Source organism: Pseudophryne corroboree, chromosome 2 (genome assembly GCF_028390025.1).
Source record: "Pseudophryne corroboree isolate aPseCor3 chromosome 2, aPseCor3.hap2, whole genome shotgun sequence".
Taxonomy (NCBI): domain Eukaryota; kingdom Metazoa; phylum Chordata; class Amphibia; order Anura; family Myobatrachidae; genus Pseudophryne; species Pseudophryne corroboree.
Genome location: NC_086445.1, coordinates 269,893,186 through 269,911,398, shown reverse-complemented (window position 1 = coordinate 269,911,398; position 18,213 = coordinate 269,893,186). Strand labels below are relative to the sequence as shown.

Genomic DNA, 18,213 nt, shown 5'->3' with positions numbered 1-18,213 from the left:
GGATGTCAGCAATACTTGTAGCCGAAGCTGAGGATGTCAGCAATACTTATAGATGTCCATTTTTTTCCCACCTACCTTAAGGGCAATTTTATAGAAACCTTCAGCCTTTTGGTTAAAGAAGATTTAGAGAAATTGTCTCAGCGAAAGATTTCATATAAGTTAATAAATAAAGAAAGGAAGGCGTTGAAAAACCTAAAATCGAAATCAGGTGGTACTGTATTAATGAATAAAGAGGGCTATGAGGCCGAAATTTATAAATGGGAACAGGAGACATATAAGAAATTAAGAGGGGATCCAACTGAAAAGGTTATACTTCTAATGAAGGAGCTTGCGGAAATTTTTTATAAAAAGGGTATACTTACTAATGATGAAGCTACATTTTTAATGATATCCAACCCAGTGGTGCTCACCATATATGTTCTTCCCAAGATTCATAAGAATTCAACACATCCCCCTGGACGTCCGATTGCTGCAGGGGTGGAATCAGTAACGGCCAACCTGTCCCAATGGATGGATTACCATCTTCAGCCATTGGTACTTCTAAATCCCTCCCATCTCAAAGACACCAGAGATGCATTGGAATTTTTAGAACAGGTTTCATGGAAAGATGACTACTATTTAGTCATTGCTGCAGACGTAGGGTCATTATATACCATCATTAGTCACCAACAAGGTATGAATGCAACAACAGAAGTTCTAATTAAATTATCATTGGAAAAATCCCTGCAAGAGTTCATACTGCAGGGGATACAACTTATTCTGCATAATAATTATTTTTTTTCAAGGATGAATTTTTCATGCAATGTCGGGGCACCGCCATGGGCATTGGGTTCACCCCAAGTTACGCCAACATATTTATGGGCATATGGGAGAATGAAATGATATGGAATAACCCATATCATGTGAACCTACTGTCCTGGCGGCGCTGTATCAACGACATTATTTTTATTTGGAGTGCAGACAGAGAAGATTTAAACACCTTCTGTCAATATTTAAATACCAATGAAAGGAATATAGTTTTGAGTTTCAACATAAGTAAACATCAGGTAGATTTCCTTGATTTGAACATTTATGTGGAAGATGATAGGGTGAAAACAAAAAACTATGTAAAACCTACAGACTCAAAAGGTTACATACAATGGGACAGTTGTCATCATCAAAACTGGCTGGATTCTATACCATTAGGAAAGTTTAAAAGGTTACGGCGAAACTGCGCTGAGGATTCCATCTTTAGTGAACAGACAGTGGAAATGATTAATAATTTCCTAGCGTGTGGTTATAATAAAGAAAAAGTTTCAGATTCTCTCGAAATTCCTCCAAAATAAATAGAAATGACCTCCTCAAGAAAACAAATCTTAGAAACAAGAAGGACAATGAGAAGTTTAAATGGGCATTTATTACTCAATACTCATCCCAGCATATACAAGTGAAGAAAATTTTAAGAAAGCACTGGGATTTATTAAGGAGGGATCCGCTGAATGGTGGTGATATCCCAGAATCGCCAGACTATTTTTTCCGTAGGGCACCAAATTTTAAGTCAGAGCTGGTGAGAAGTTTTCACCCAGCTCCTGTTAGGGTAACCAACATCCTTTCTAAGGGATTCTTTAGATGTGGATGCTGTATAGGGTGTAAAACGGTAGAGAATACCTTCAGGAATAAGAAAGAAAGTGTCATGATCAATGGTCAATGGTGTAAAATTAAGGAATTCATTACATGTAATTTAAATAATGTTTTTTATGGTATTGAATGCTCATGTCATTTGTTTTATATTGGTAGAATGAGTAGACCATTAAAAATCCGGATTAGTGAGCACCTCCGCAAAATAAAGAAAGGAATTGAAACACACGCTTTATCTATGCAGTTTAAAGAGCAACATAACAGCGATACTAAACATATTTAGAATTATTATGGTTTGTGTGGGGTGTCAGGTAATATTAGATCAAAGGATATAAATAGCAAATTGGTTAGGAATGAAATGAACATGATCTATCAATATAAAACAATGGCCCCCATGGGTATCAATAAGGATTTTGAGCTTAAATGGTTTTTATAGTGTGTAATTTTTTCATGTTTAAAATGTACTTTTGTTCTTTTAAGGTAAAATCTACTTGAATATGGTGACTTTATATAAATCTGATGTGAAAAAATCCCTTCAAATATGGCTGCCGTTCGTGCATAAAATAAGAACAACTTTTGACTATGGAAACTTGATGTGTATTCTCCACATAACAGATGACGGAAACATCCGGTATGGAAGTAGGAACTACCGCCATGAATAGTAAAGATAGACGAGCGGAGCAGGAACTTCCAGTTGCGTCATCAAGCTTCCGGAAATGTCATCTGTTGAGATATGTATGGATTCTCTTTTTCCAGCATTGTGATTTGATCGGTGATACACGGACTGTGACTTCCGGTCACGTGTACCTTCACTTCCGGCCGCGCCTATATCCGGAGGCCATACTAACATATGGCGGGCTCATTTAATGTATGAGATGTTATAAAAATGGGTAAATGGAATTGAAGGAAGGGATTTATCACTGTGAAGGATAGGATGTGTTTAGACTAGAAGTGCCATGTCTGGAATTAGGTTATTTTCTGGTAATAGGAAGTGCGGTACAAATTCCCCTCACTCACAATGCTTTCCATCTGCCTTGACAAAGATATATGTGATATTGAAACGCATTGGCTAGGAAAGCGTGCAGAGTGCGGACCTATACCCACAGGAGCAGGTAGGACGGTTCCAGGGACGCCTGAGGTTCTTCATAGCTTATGTGTGTTTGTCTACATTTCCGGTAGACAATTCCATCTGGTATGAGTCCACACTTGTGCATTGTGTATTTCACTTTGTTCATTCATGATTAGACCTACCGATTGGGGGGAATCTATTTTATGCTGTACAGAGTTTTAATAAATTGTATTGGAAACTTTTACACTATGGAAGTTCTTTTTGATTTACATGTGTGTAAACTGGAGTGGAACATCTTGAAAAGTGGGAACATCCGAGGACCGCTTAACATCGGATATATTCTGCCTCCCTGTGCTGGTATTGTCTGCTATTCTGGTAGACAATATTTTGCGGGACGAGTTTCTCCTTTTATACCCAAATATTGTTTTACTAATAGAGTTACACTATTATGGTTTATTTTGTTCCCTTTGAGGTACTGAAAAGAGATCCCGAGGGAATCTGAATCAGTGAACAACCAGTCACTTGTATCATAAGTATAGTGTGCGCTTTTGGTGTGGTGGTTCTTTTTCTTTGCACTATTGTAATTTCTGAGTGTGGGTGACACTCTACTCACTTAAGCCTATAGCAGCTGTATTTGCACAGCGGTGGTATTCTTCTGTTTGTATTTTTTGTATACTTATAGACGAAGCTGAGGACATCAGCAATACTTGTAAACGAAGCCGAGGACTTCGGCAATGCTTTTTAACCGAAGCCGAGGACTCGGCAATGCTTTTTAACCGAAGCTGAGGATGTCAGCAATACTTGTAGCCGAAGCTGAGGATGTCAGCAATACTTGTAGCCGAAGCTGAGGATGTCAGCACTACTTGTAGACGAAGCTGAGGACATCAGCAATACTTGTAGACTAAGCTGAGGACATCAGCAATACTTGTAAACAAAGCCGAGGATGTCAGCAATGCTTGTAACCGAAGCAGAGGATGACAGCAATACTTGCAGATGAAGTAGAGGATTTTGGCAATGCTATTTTCCAGATGCTGGGCAGTTGAGGTATCGCAATAGGGATTCCGTATGCTGTGCAGTGCAGTGTCTGCACTGCTGGTTTCCCAGTAGCTGTGATGCGGTGGTTCTGCACAATGGATACTGCAATGTTGTAGACAGCAGTGGCAGGTTTTCCGGATACTATGGTGAGCTACCGTGCGCAGCGGTGAACTAGAAGTTGACAAGAACCAGCAAAGTCTAGGGATATTGGATGGTTCCTCTGGATCACTGAAGGACTTCTAGTGAGTCTGGAGATGCCAGGATGTTGTGGCAGCAATGGCCCTTTAAATCATCCAGGGAGTCAGGCAGTGTGGGGAATGGTAACTTTCACTGAGTTTATTACCAGCAGGAGATTTTGGAGCTCACTCCAGGCTGAGAGACACCAAAGCACTGACAGCCTGTTAGTGCTGAGAGCTGGAACTTATACCCAGTGCTTGCAGCTGAGTGGATGAGCTGCTCACATGACACGGAGAGACTCTGGGTTGGCTCCTGGGGAATCAGCTGACTGGAGACTGTCATGGCGCTGCTCATGGAGGGTAGCAGCGGGATCTCTGGCGCGCTGCGGCCTGGACCAACGGCTGCCAGCAGAGAGATGCTGGTCCACAGCCATGAATGCCGGGACAAGCGGCAGGACACAGTGGGAACGGGCTTGAACAAGGAATTGTGCCCAGGCTTGCGGTGGAGGTAGACCAAAGCACGGCTGGGGAGCGCAGTTAACCTCCATTTTGTAACAGGCTGTAATTCAGCTTTGGCATCCCTTTATGTGTGCAGCGCAGATGTGCGTAGGAAAAAGGGGTGTGGTCACACCTCATGGGCCCATGTTGTGAGTCTGAGGGCGTGGCCTTGTGGTACGTGCTGTCTCCCTATATGCATTCTGGCTGAGCAGAGCTGCTCAGCCAGGCTTTCAGGTTTTACACGCCCATCAGGCCATTGGCCCTTGATGTGAAATATGTTGGTACAGTTTTTTTTACTGACTTTATGGGGTCTATTCATGAAGCAGTGAAAAATGTGGAGAAGTGAGCCAGTGGAGAAGTTGCCCATGACAACCAAATAGCATAGAAGTAACATTTATAATTTGCATACTAGACAACTGTAAGGAGCAGCTGATTGGTTGCCATAGGCAACTTCTCCACAGGCTCGCTTTCTTCACTCTTTTCAGTGCTTCATAAATAGACCCCTATGTTACAAGTTTTATTTATATTGGTTTCGGTAAAGTATATTGTTAAATATCTAAGTGCATAAGGAATTTAATTTATTTAAATAATGCAATAAACTCGCCTATTTTGTGGTACACAGCTATACCTATCATATAATATAAACCCTCACTCTCTATCCATTTTGTTTTCTAGGTGACCTTTATATGGACATTACTCCACTTATAAGATACATGTACCTTTAACAGAGTTTAGCAGACTCATTGTGTGTAATTGTAATTAGTGATGAGCGGGTTCGGATCCTCGGGATCCGAACCCGCCTGAACTTCACCTTTTTTTTCACGGGTCCGAGCGACTCGGATCCTCCCTCCTTGCTCGGTTAACCGGAGTGCGCCCGAACGTCATCATCCCGCTGTCGGATTCTCGCGAGATTCGGATTCTATATAAGGAGCCGCGCGTCGCCGCCATTTTCACACGTGCATTGAGATTGATAGGGAGAGGACATGGCTGGCGTCCTCTCCGTTATAGTAGAAGAAAAGAGTAAAGAGACTGAGTGACTTATAATTGTGGGGAGGATTGGGGACGGGGAGCAGCTGTTGGAGTACAGTGCAGGGTTTTGATTATACCACCAGTGAGTTTAATCCTTTGTTTCTCTGCCTGAAAAAAAACGCTCCACCATATCTGTGCTCACTCAGTGTGCTGCACTGCTGCATGATATATCTGTGCTGAGTGCACTGCTCAGTGCTCACACTGCCTAATTGTGGGGACTGGGGAGCAGTTATAGCAGGAGTACAGTGCACAGTTTTGCTGACAGTGACCACCAGTCCAGTATACGTTTGTCTGCCTGAAAAACACTCCTGTGGTGGCTTTTTTTTCTTCATACTAGTTTAGCAGTCTGCTGACAGTGTCCACCAGGTCCATTATTATTATACAGTATATTTATTATATCTATTAGCAGTACGGTAGGCCACGGCTGTACCTACCTCTGTGTCGTCAGTGCACTTGTCATCCATAAGTAATACAATACTATACTATCCATCCATCTACATTGTATACCTGTGGTGGCTTTTTTTTTCTTCATACTAGTTTAGCAGTGTGCTGACAGTGTCCACCAGGTCCGTTATTATTATACAGTATATTATATATATATATAGCAGTACGGTAGGCCACGGCTGTACCTACCTCTGTGTCGTCAGTGCACTCGTCGTCCATAAGTAATATAATACTATACTATCCATCCATCTACATTGTTTACCTGTGGTGGCTTTTTTTTTCTTCATACTAGTTTAGCAGTCTGCTGACAGTGTCCACCAGGTCCGTTATTATTATACAGTATATTATATATATATATAGCAGTACGGTAGGCCACGGCTGTACCTACCTCTGTGTCGTCAGTGCACTCGTCGTCCATAAGTAATATAATACTATACTATCCATCCATCTACATTGTATACCTGTGGTGGCTTTTTTTAGTCTTCATACTAGTTTAGCAGTCTGCTGACAGTGTCCACCAGGTCCGTTATTATTATACAGTATATTATATATATATATATAGCAGTACGGTAGGCCACGGCTGTACCTACCTCTGTGTCGTCAGTGCACTCGTCGTCCATAAGTAATATAATACTATACTATCCATCCATCTACATTGTATACCTGTGGTGGCTTTTTTTTTCTTCATACTAGTTTAGCAGTCTGCTGACAGTGTCCACCAGGTCCGTTATTATTATACAGTATATTATATATATATATATATATAGCAGTACGGTAGGCCACGGCTGTACCTACCTCTGTGTCGTCAGTGCACTCGTCGTCCATAAGTAATATAATACTATACTATCCATCCATCTACATTGTATACCTGTGGTGGCTTTTTTTTTCTTCATACTAGTTTAGCAGTCTGCTGACAGTGTCCACCAGGTCCGTTATTATTATACAGTATATTATATATATATATAGCAGTACGGTAGGCCACGGCTGTACCTACCTCTGTGTCGTCAGTGCACTCGTCGTCCATAAGTAATATAATACTATACTATCCATCCATCTACATTGTATACCTGTGGTGGCTTTTTTTTCCTTCATACTAGTTTAGCAGTCTGCTGACAGTGTCCACCAGGTCCGTTATTATTATACAGTATATTAGATATATATATAGCAGTACGGTAGGCCACGGCTGTACCTACCTGTGTCGTCAGTGCACTCGTTGTCCATAAGTAATATAATACTATACTATCCATCCATCTACATTGTATACCTGTGGTGGCTTTTTTTTTCTTCATACTAGTTTAGCAGTCTGCTGACAGTGTCCACCAGGTCCGTTATTATTATACAGTATATTATATATATATATAGCAGTACGGTAGGCCACGGCTGTACCTACCTCTGTGTCGTCAGTGCACTCGTCGTCCATAAGTAATATAATACTATACTATCCATCCATCTACATTGTATACCTGTGGTGGCTTTTTTTTTCTTCATACTAGTTTAGCAGTCTGCTGACAGTGTCCACCAGGTCCGTTATTATTATACAGTATATTATATATATATATAGCAGTACGGTAGGCCACGGCTGTACCTACCTCTGTGTCGTCAGTGCACTCGTCGTCCATAAGTAATATAATACTATACTATCCATCCATCTACATTGTATACCTGTGGTGGCTTTTTTTTTCTTCATACTAGTTTAGCAGTCTGCTGACAGTGTCCACCAGGTCCGCTATTATATTATACAGTATATTATATATATATAGCAGTACGGTAGGCCACGGCTGTACCTACCTCTGTGTCGTCAGTCGTCCTCCATAAGTAATATAATACTATACTATCCATCCATCTACATTGTATACCTGTGGTGGCTTTTAGTTGTGCGCATTAAAATATGGAGAACAAAAATGTGGAGGTTAAAAAAATAGGGAAAGATCAAGATCCACTTCCACCTCATGCTGAAGCTGCTGCCACTAGTCATGGCCGAGACGATTAAATGCCATCAACGTCGTCTGCCAAGGCCGATGCCCAATGTCATAGTACAGAGCATGTAAAATCCAAAACACAAAAGATCAGTAAAATGACCCAAAAATCAAAATTAAAAGCGTCTGAGGAGAAGCGTAAACTTGCCAATATGCCATTTACGACACGGAGTGGCAAGGAACGGCTGAGGCCCTGGCCTATGTTCATGGCTAGTGGTTCAGCTTCACATGAGGATGGAAGCACTCATCCTCTCGCTAGAAAAAAGAAAAGACTTAAGCTGGCAAAAGCACAGCAAAGAACTGTGCGTTCTTCGAAATCACAAATCACAAAGGAGAGTCCAATTGTGTCGGTTGCGATGCCTGACCTTCCCAACACTGGACGGGAAGAGCTTGCGCCTTCCACCATTTGCACGCCCCCTGCAAGTGCTGGAAGGAGCACCCGCAGTCCAGTTTCTGATAGTCAAATTGAAGATGTCAGTGTTGAAGTACACCAGGATGAGGAAATTGACAAGGAGGATTCTGATGGTGAGGTGGTTTGTTTAAGTCAGGCACCCGGGGAGACACGTGTTGTCCGTGGGAGGAATATGGCCATTGACATGCCTGGTCAAAATACAAAAAAAATCAGCTCTTCAGTGTGGAATTATTTCAACAGAAATGCGGACAACTGGTGTCAAGCCGTGTGTTGCCTTTGTCAAGCTGTAATAAGTAGGGGTAAGGACGTTAACCACCTCGGAACATCCTCCCTTATACGTCACCTGCAGCGCATTCATAATAAGTCAGTGACAAGTTCAAAATCTTTGGGCGACAGCGGAAGCAGTCCACTGACCAGTAAATCCCTTCCTCTTGTAACCAAGCTCGCGCAAACCACACCACCAACTTCCTCAGTGTCAATTTCCTCCTTACCCAGGAAAGCCAATAGTCCTGCAGGCCATGTCACTGGCAAGTCTGACGAGTCCTCTCCTGCCTGGGATTCCTCCGATGCATCCTTGAGTGTAACGCCTACTGCTGCTGGTGCTGCTGTTGTTGCTGCTGTGAGTCGATCGTCATCCCAGAGGGGAAGTCGGAAGACCACTTGTACTACTTCCAGTAAGCAATTGACTGTCCAACAGTCCTTTGCGAGGAAGATGAAATATCACAGCAGTCATCCTGTTGCAAAGGGGATAACTCAGGCCTTGACAACTATGTTGGTGTTAGACGTGGTTCCAGTATCCGCCGTTAGTTCACGGGGAACTAGACAATTGCTTGAGGTAGTGTGCCCCCTTTACCAAATACCATCTAGGTTCCACTTCTCTAAGCAGGCGATACCGAGAATGTACACGGACGTCAGAAAAAGACTCACCAGTGTCCTAAAAAATGCAGTTGTACCCAATGTCCACTTAACCACGGACATGTGGACAAGTGGAGCAGGGCAGACTCAGGACTACATGACTGTGACAGCCCACTGGGTAGATGTATTGCCTCCCGCTGCAAGAACAGCAGCGGCGGCACCAGTAGCAGCATCTCGCAAACGCCAACTCGTTCCTAGGCAGGCTACGCTTTGTATCACCGCTTTCCAGAATACGCACACAGCTGAAAACCTCTTACGGCAACTGAGGAAGATCATCGCAGAATGGCTTACCCCAATTGGACTCTCCTGGGGATTTGTGGCATCGGACAACGCCAGCAATATTGTGCGTGAATTACATCTGAGCAAATTCCAGCACGTCCCATGTTTTGCACATACCTTGAATTTGGTGGTGCAGAATTATTTAAAAAATGACAGGGGCGTGCAAGAGATGCTGTCGGTGGCCAGAAGAATTGCAGGCCACTTTCGGCGTACAGGCACCGCGTACAGAAGACTGGAGCACCACCAAAAACACCTGAACCTGCCCTGCCATCATCTGAAGCAAGAGGTGGTAACGAGGTGGCATTCAACCCTTTATATGCTTCAGAGGATGGAGGAGCAGCAAAAGGCCATTCAAGCCTCTACATCTGCCCACGATATAGGCAAAGGAGGTGGAATGCACCTGTCTCAAGCGCAGTGGAGAATGATTTCAACGTTGTGCAAGGTTCTGCAACCTTTTGAACTTGCCACACGTGAAGTCAGTTCAGACACTGCCAGCCTGAGTCAGGTCATTCCCCTCATCAGGCTTTTGCAGAAGAAGCTGGAGGCATTGAAGGAGGAGCTAAAACAGAGCGATTCCGCTAGGCATGTGGGACTTGTGGATGGAGCCCTTCATTCGCTTAACCAGGATTCACGTGTGGTCAATCTGTTGAAATCAGAGCACTACATTTTGGCCACCGTGCTCGATCCTAGATTTAAAACCTACCTTGGATCTCTCTTTACGGCAGACACAAGTCTGCAGAGGTTCAAAGACCTGCTGGTGACAAAATTGTCAAGTCAAGCGGAACGCGACCCGTCAACATCTCCTCCTTCACATTCTCCCGCAACTGGGGGTGCGAGGAAAAGGCTACGAATTCCTAGCCCACCCGCTGGCAGTGATGCAGGGCAGTCTGGAGCGACTGCTGATGCTGACATCTGGTCCGGACTGAAGGACCTGCCAACGATTACTGACATGTCGTCTACTGTCACTGCATATGATTCTCTCACCATTGAAAGAATGGTGGAGGATTATATGAGTGACCGCATCCAAGTAGGCACGTCAGACAGTCCGTACGTATACTGGCAGGAAAAAGAGGCAATTTGGAGGCCCTTGCACAAACTGGCTTTATTCTACCTAAGTTGCCCTCCCTCTAGTGTGTACTCCGAAAGAATGTTCAGTGCCGCCGCTCACCTTGTCAGCAATCGGCGTACGAGGTTACTTCCAGAAAATGTGGAGAAGATGATGTTCATTAAAATGAATTATAATCAATTCCTCCATGGAGACATTCACCAGCAGCAATTGCCTCCAGAAAGTACACGGGGACCTGAGATGGTGGATTCCAGTGGGGACGAATTAATAATCTGTGAGGAGGGGGATGTACACAGTGAAAGGGGTGATGAATCGGACGATGATGATGAGGTGGACATCTTGCCTCCGTAGAGCCAGTTTGTGCAAGGAGAGATTGATTGCTTCTTTTTTGGTGGGGGCCCAAACCAACCAGTCATTTCCGTCACAGTCGTGTGGCAGACCCTGTCGCTGAAATGATGGGTTCGTTAAAGTGTGCATGTCCTGTTTTTTCAACATAAGGGTGGGTGGGAGGGCCCAAAGACAATTCCATCTTGCACCTCTTTTTTCTTTCATTTTTCTTTGCGTCATGTGCCGTTTGGGGAGTATTTTTTTGAAGGGTCATCCTGCGTGACACTGCAGTGCCACCCCTAGATGGGCCAGGTGTTTGTGTCGGCCACTAGGGTCGCTTAGCTTTGTCACACAGCTACCTCATTGCGCCTCTTTTTTTCTTTGCGTCGTGTGCTGTTTGGGGAGTATTTTTTTGAAGGGCCATCCTGCGTGACACTGCAGTGCCACTCCTAGATGGGCCAGGTGTTTGTGTCGGCCACTAGGGTCGCTTAGCTTAGTCACACAGCTACCTCATTGCGCCTCTTTTTTTCTTTGCGTCATGTGCTGTTTGGGGAGTATTTTTTTTGAAGGGCCATCCTGCGTGACACTGCAGTGCCACTCCTAGATGGGCCAGGTGTTTGTGTCGGCCACTAGGGTCGCTTAGCTTAGTCACACAGCTACCTCATTGCGCCTCTTTTTTTCTTTGTGTCACGTGCTGTTTGGGGAGTATTTTTTTGAAGGGCCATCCTGCGTGACACTGCAGTGCCACTCCTAGATGGGCCAGGTGTTTGTGTCGGCCACTAGGGTCGCTTAGCTTAGTCACACAGCTACCTCATTGCGCCTCTTTTTTTCTTTGCGTCATGTGCTGTTTGGGGAGTATTTTTTTGAAGGGCCATCCTGCGTGACACTGCAGTGCCACTCCTAGATGGGCCAGGTGTTTGTGTCGGCCACTAGGGTCGCTTAGCTTAGTCACACAGCTACCTCATTGCGCCTCTTTTTTTCTTTGCGTCATGTGCTGTTTGGGGAGTATTTTTTTGAAGGGCCATCCTGCGTGACACTGCAGTGCCACTCCTAGATGGGCCAGGTGTTTGTGTCGGCCACTAGGGTCGCTTAGCTTAGTCACACAGCTACCTCATTGCGCCTCTTTTTTTCTTTGCGTCATGTGCTGTTTGGGGAGTATTTTTTTGAAGGGCCACCCTGCGTGACACTGCAGTGCCACTCCTAGATGGGCCAGGTGTTTGTGTCGGCCACTAGGGTCGCTTAGCTTAGCCATCCAGCGACCTCGGTGCAAATTTTAGGACTAAAAATAATATTGTGAGGTGTGAGGTGTTCGGAATAGACTGAAAATTAGTGGAAATTATGGTTTTTCAGGTTAATAATACTATGGGATCAAAATGACCCCCAAATTCTATGATTTAAGCTGTTTTTTAGGGTTTTTTGAAAAAAACACCCGAATCCGACAAAAAAAATTCGGTGAGGTTTTGCCAAAACGCGTCCGAACCCAAAACACGGCCACGGAACTGAACCCAAAACCAAAACACAAAACCCGAAAAATTTCAGGTGCACATCACTAATTGTAATACAATTGGAATTAGCACCAAATAAGGCTAACCAGCTCCTAGCTGGTACCCTGTCCTAATATGAGCATAACATTGTACTCCAAGATGCATGAAATCAGTGGGAGGGTTATAAGAATTGGGTGTAACCATGTATTATAAACCTAAGTGAATCACCATGTTTTTTTTTTGTTAATGTCTTTGACCCGGGCTGACAGGATGTGCCTCTCAGCCTGTATACGGGCGTGGTCTTTTAAATAAATAATTAATTGTTTTATAAATATGGCTTCAATTCAATCTTTTACTTAGTTGCAACAAGGAAACAAAATGGCTAATATTAGGATTCAACAATATGCACAAATTAAGGATTTGACAAAGCTGAGTAGCAGTGTTAGAAAATTTTACGAGGAAAATGGAATGGAGTCACATTGGGGGGTTATTCAATTGTTTGAAAAGTCGGTTGGGTGTCTGTTTTTTCCTGTCTATTAGATAGGAAAAAAACAGACACCCAGCTGACTTTTCAAACATTTGAATATCCCCCAATGTCTGCTTAGCAAGGAGCCGGAGGGAATTGCAATAATCAGAGAGATGCATGTATTGAAGGTTTTGCAGGTTTATATGTGAGTTATGAGCATAATCAAAGGAACTTATTAGTTTTGTCATGTACTAAGATATATTTACCGTACAGTATTACTGCATATTATTTTGATACAGCGATTTCTTAGATTTCCCCTCCTTTATAGCATACTTGTGCCCTGGGCTCTCATGATGCTGGCAGGGTGCATTGTCAACAGTTCTTAGCAATTTTTGTAAAGTTAAGAACCTTTTGGAGCCTTCATTTGGACCCGTTGGATCAGGGGATTGTAGTACCATCATTAAGTTTAACTTTGTACTTTATGACTTGAAATGTACATTTTTCCTTTTAATTCCCTTATACTATAGATACAATTTTCACATCAAACTGATTTTTATATATCACATTCTGCCACTCAAATGCACTGAACAATTATACAAATGTCATTGTCTTTGATCTGAAAATGTATCAACCTGTCAGCCTACAAACACCATAAATTAATTTGCATATTTCATATGATAATAAGTGTGAAAAAAAAACTGAAGGTGTGTTAAACCTGATTATGTTTATGAGAAATATTTGCATTTTGAGTAATGAATTTGAACACTCTCATATGACATGTTTGAAAATGTGTTCAGTTTAACACTGTAAATTATTAAAAATCTGTTGCTACTTCGTTGCACTGTATATGTGAATACATTGTATATTTGTATTATATTTTTGCCATAATTTATCTTTTCGTTGTCATTTATCAAATGACCTATTAATAAGTATCTATGGGCATATTCATGAATATACCTTGAAAGTGTCCAGGAACTCTGGTATCCGGTTTGCCGCAAGTTGCGGCACCGGATTCCACATTACTGGGGAAAGTTAATGTTACTCGGTTTGAGGACAGCTGCTCGCAAAAGGAGCAGTCTCCTTGATCCTAAACCTGCCAAACTGAGTTCATACAAGTGCACTAACGAAGGGCTCCCAGTACGGAGGGGGCAAAGTAATTCAATAGGAAGGAGCAGGGTTCAGAAAAAAACAATGCTATCAGTTTTCTGAATATTAGACTAATCCATCGGGTCCCTAATAATGAATAACCCTGTTACTAAAAAAAATGCAGAAACTAGTAGTGTGAGATTCTTGTGGGTAGTTCATTTGAGCACAAGCCCTGTATAGTTTGTTATTGTTTAAAGTACAGTTTTTGTGTTAAACCAATATTAACTGTGGCATCCATGGCTTAAAAGCACTTCTTAGGTTAGATGCTACACAACGCATTTTAAAAATAGCAGAACCTGTACCCAGAGCCGGTGCAAGGTTTCTCGACACCCTAGGCAAAACTTCAGCCTGCTGCCTTCCCCCCTTCCCCCTCCAAACCACATGCCAGTACCCACTTTCCAGCCCCTCAGGTGAAAGTATGGAGGTAGCATCTTAGAAGTTCATATAAGTTCCACAGCTGCCATCTTCATTAAGTTTAGCAAGGATTCCTCTTTCAGAGTTATCCTTAATTTTGTGATAAGCAGACTCAGCTCTGCCCTCCCAGAACCTGGCGACCTAGGGAGCTGCCTAATGGTAGAACCAACCCCGCCTGCACCATTTTCAGGGTATTTCGTAATATTTTCTGCTTTTTTATTAAGTGTTTTTTGCACACTGTGAATGCAACACGACATTCTAAAACTCTTAAACAGTGAAAAAAAAAATCACAGAATTTTGTTTTTCTCAATACAGGGAATTCAAAGGCACAGAAAAAAAATATAATAATAGAAATTGCCTGGACATTTATCAAGCAGCTATTTAGTTAAAATGCCAGCTTGTTTTTGGGTGGTTTTAAATCCACCGGATGTGTCAAAGACAAAATGGCTAATAATCACGTCAAGGCATTGTCAAACACAACACACCCCGGCCGTAAGTTATTGCATGTTAAGAATACAAATCATCAATTTCAAACCACAATCAAAGCCACTGGAAAAACTGCCAGAAAAAACAGAGGTGATTTTGAGAGGCAAGATTTATTGTGCACACTCGTGACTCTTTGGGGTAAATTTACGAAGATGGGAGTTCTATTTAAGACGGGATGCTGCCCATAGCAACCAATCAGATTCTGCTTCTCATTTATCTAGCACCTTCTAGAAGATACCTGGAATATGATCGGTTGCTATGGGTAACAGCCAATCTTAAATAGAACTCCAATCTTAGTAAATTTACCCCTTTAAGTGCCAAAAGGGTGCACTTTAATTGGTGTCCACGTTATGAAATAATTAAGTTTGTCCCCAACAAAAGTTTAATATTAATTTGCATTATTATTATTATTATTATTATTATTGTTGTTAGAATACAGACATTTTGCCTCCATAAAATAATGTTTTGGCTGGTTTAACCACTTTACTAATGATTTTTGTTGCAGAAAATCGCTCAGAAATTGTCATTTTATTTAATTTAAAAAAGTTTAAAAAGTATTTTTAGTAAAATCTATAAATATTTTTTATAAAAAAAAATTATATATACCTACAGATGTATCCACGCAGTGAGACATGCTGCAAGTATGGTCTATGTATGATCTATGATCTATGCACAGTATGATCTGAGCTATGATCAGTCACATAGGAACGAATGGCATGCGCATGTGTACACACACACAGGTGTGTTTTATTCACGGGCACACTAGTCATGCCAAATATGCCTTGCGGGATGGATGAGCATGGTTACATCTGTAGGGGGTGTTTTACATCCCCCTCTTATCCCCCTGTGCCCATGTGCCCCCATTGTAATATTTCTTCTCACCCCCCAGTGGCAAACAAGCCCCAGCATTATCTACCCACACCCCTCTAGTGGTAATTGATCCCAGAGGCAGAGGCCCCTTACCCCACTGTCATTGGGCTCCCCACTGTTTCACTATGCTCCACTGCTCTCCATGTGCGCCATTGCTTTATTTTTAATATACGATCCCCCCCCTCCCCCAGCTAGAAAAATCTTTTTATGGGCCCTCCCCTACCTCCGCTTAGTGTCAAGAGATGAGCCCCACTATTTTACCCCCATGTATAGTTCTGCCCCTTACCTTATTGCAGACAGCGCAGCGGGACATGGGACCGGGGGAACTGTTCACCAGTCACCCCCAGCGGCAGCTGATATCTGCACAAGCATATCTATGCTGGGAATGTGGGAAGCAGTGGGCCAGCTACTCAGTGGCAAATGCAGGATTTCTAAGGGGGGGTTTCCATGTGTGTTTTGCTATGTTGTTGCTGCATATAACAGCATTTAATAGCAGCACTGCGATGCGTATGCATCATGGTATGCCGTGCTCAGTCGAAGTTAATGGATAGTGGGAACACGCGTCCCACGTTATGAATGATGCGATGTGGCAACAACAAAGCAGGACACATCTATATACAGTATTTACACAAACGGGATCCCAGGGGTCGATATACCGATGCCGGGATCCCGATGGAGGACACATTCACGGCGTCAATGTACTGACATAAAACAGGATGCCAGCATCAAAATACAGACAGCCTGCATCCCAAACGTCCGCATAGCGGAACGCACTGGGAAGAGGGGGGGGGGAGGATAGGTTCGGGCAGCAGAAGGTGGGTTAGACTTACGGTACACTCCCAGGAAGGTTAGGGACTGGAAAGGGAGGGTTAGGCACATACAGGGGGAGGTTAGGGTTAGGCACCTAGCGGGGAGGGTTAGGTTTAGGCAGCGGGAGAGGGAGGTTTAGGGTTAGGCATCACTCGGGATGGTTAGGGTAGGGAAAACATGAGGGTTAGGGGGCTAAATGAGGGGCTGTCGGGATTATAATAGACGGGATGCCGCTGTCGGTATACTGACTGCCGGCATCCCATCCATCAGTATCTCATACTGATCCCAGAGATATATGTATATATATATCTATATAAAAAAAATGGAAACCAGTCCATAGATAGATAGACAGACAGACAGACAGACAGACAGACAGACAGAGAGATAGATAGATATATAGATAGATGTAGAATCCAGATAGAAAGATAAATGTAGAAGCACTAGAGAGAGAAAGAAAGAGACACTGTAGATAGAGACAGAGAAAAACTGAGTGAGAGAGAAAGACTGTAGATAGATCACACACAAAGCCAAACTTACTCTTCCTCTGTAGGATCCCAGCTCCTGTGTGTGTGTGATCTCTGGAGTCCCCTGTGTCAGGTCAGGTCTCTCCCCCACGTTTCCTTCTCCTGCCTCTGACTGAGCTGCATGCCTCATGTCAGCTCGGTGCTCAGGGACGACTTCTTGCTCTGTGGACAGCACAAATGAAGATGGGGGCCTCTAGAAGCTCCTGGCAGTACTGCACTCGGCAGTGGCACTGATACTGTAGCTCCTCTCTGTCAGCGTCCGGCCGGCTCATCATAACAGCCGTCCAGGTCAGAGATGCAGACAGAGTGTCTGACGGCCAGCACTGATCGGGGGGGGGGGGGGTTTCTGGGTACTCAGAAACCCCCCCTGCGTGCGCTGCTGCTACTGGCATATTTATAATGGGTGCAGTGTGTGCACACCCTGCACCCATTTTTTTCACTACTTACCCTTTTGTGTCACAGCAGGAGCGCTGCAGAAATCACTGGGAAAATGGTGTAGCAGCCATTGGTGTTTCACACATGTGCAATAGGAAAATCACTGGGAAAATGGCCATTGGGCCATTTTCCCAGAGACCTGCACATGCACCCTAGACTCTTGGACAGCGCTAGGGTCCCCTAGTGACCCTAGTACCCAGAGTTAAGACCACAGCCTACTCCTCTCTGAAGAGGCCTCTGGGGCCAGCCAGACGTATGCGATGCAACCTGGCCAGATAATGCACTCCTGGCTGCATTCGCATCACAAACAGTATTTACCAGACAAATGGTTAATTAAGAAATAATATTATCCATGATAATTCATCAATGTAAGGTGCCTCCTTATTATGTTGATAATGGTCAGATACTGTAGCTCAAACTACATTTCATTATTTTTTACCCTCAACACCACTGGCAATATGTATTCAAAACTGACAGGATCCCAGCATTTGATAAATCCCCCCAAGTCTGGAGTAAATTATGCTAGATGCAGAAATTTGAGTAGCTTGCCTTAAAAGTGCTATGTCAAGCTAACTCTACTTGTTTATTTAAGGTAATGTGAGAATATAGATTTCCTTTAACATTCAGAGGTACAGTATGTTGATTATTATATTCATGATTTTACTACTCCATCAGAATGAAACAATATGAACACGTACATATTAATAAACTTGTATTGGGAATCATTGTTTATTT

General features: G+C 43.2%; 1 long non-coding RNA gene across 2 annotated transcripts in view; it reads left to right on the top strand.

Moving 5' to 3' along the window:
- Positions 1–18,213, top strand: part of LOC135015440 (uncharacterized) — a 143,705-nt gene that overhangs the window by 42,346 nt on the left and 83,146 nt on the right. The window contains exon 7 of one of the 2 annotated variants that reach the window (XR_010213704.1): positions 2,098–2,969. The exons of the other annotated variant lie outside the window; for it this stretch is intronic. This is a non-coding gene — a long non-coding RNA (uncharacterized LOC135015440). Of the gene's footprint in view, positions 1–2,097; positions 2,970–18,213 lie in introns of those variants that run through there. 2 annotated transcript variants of the gene reach the window in all.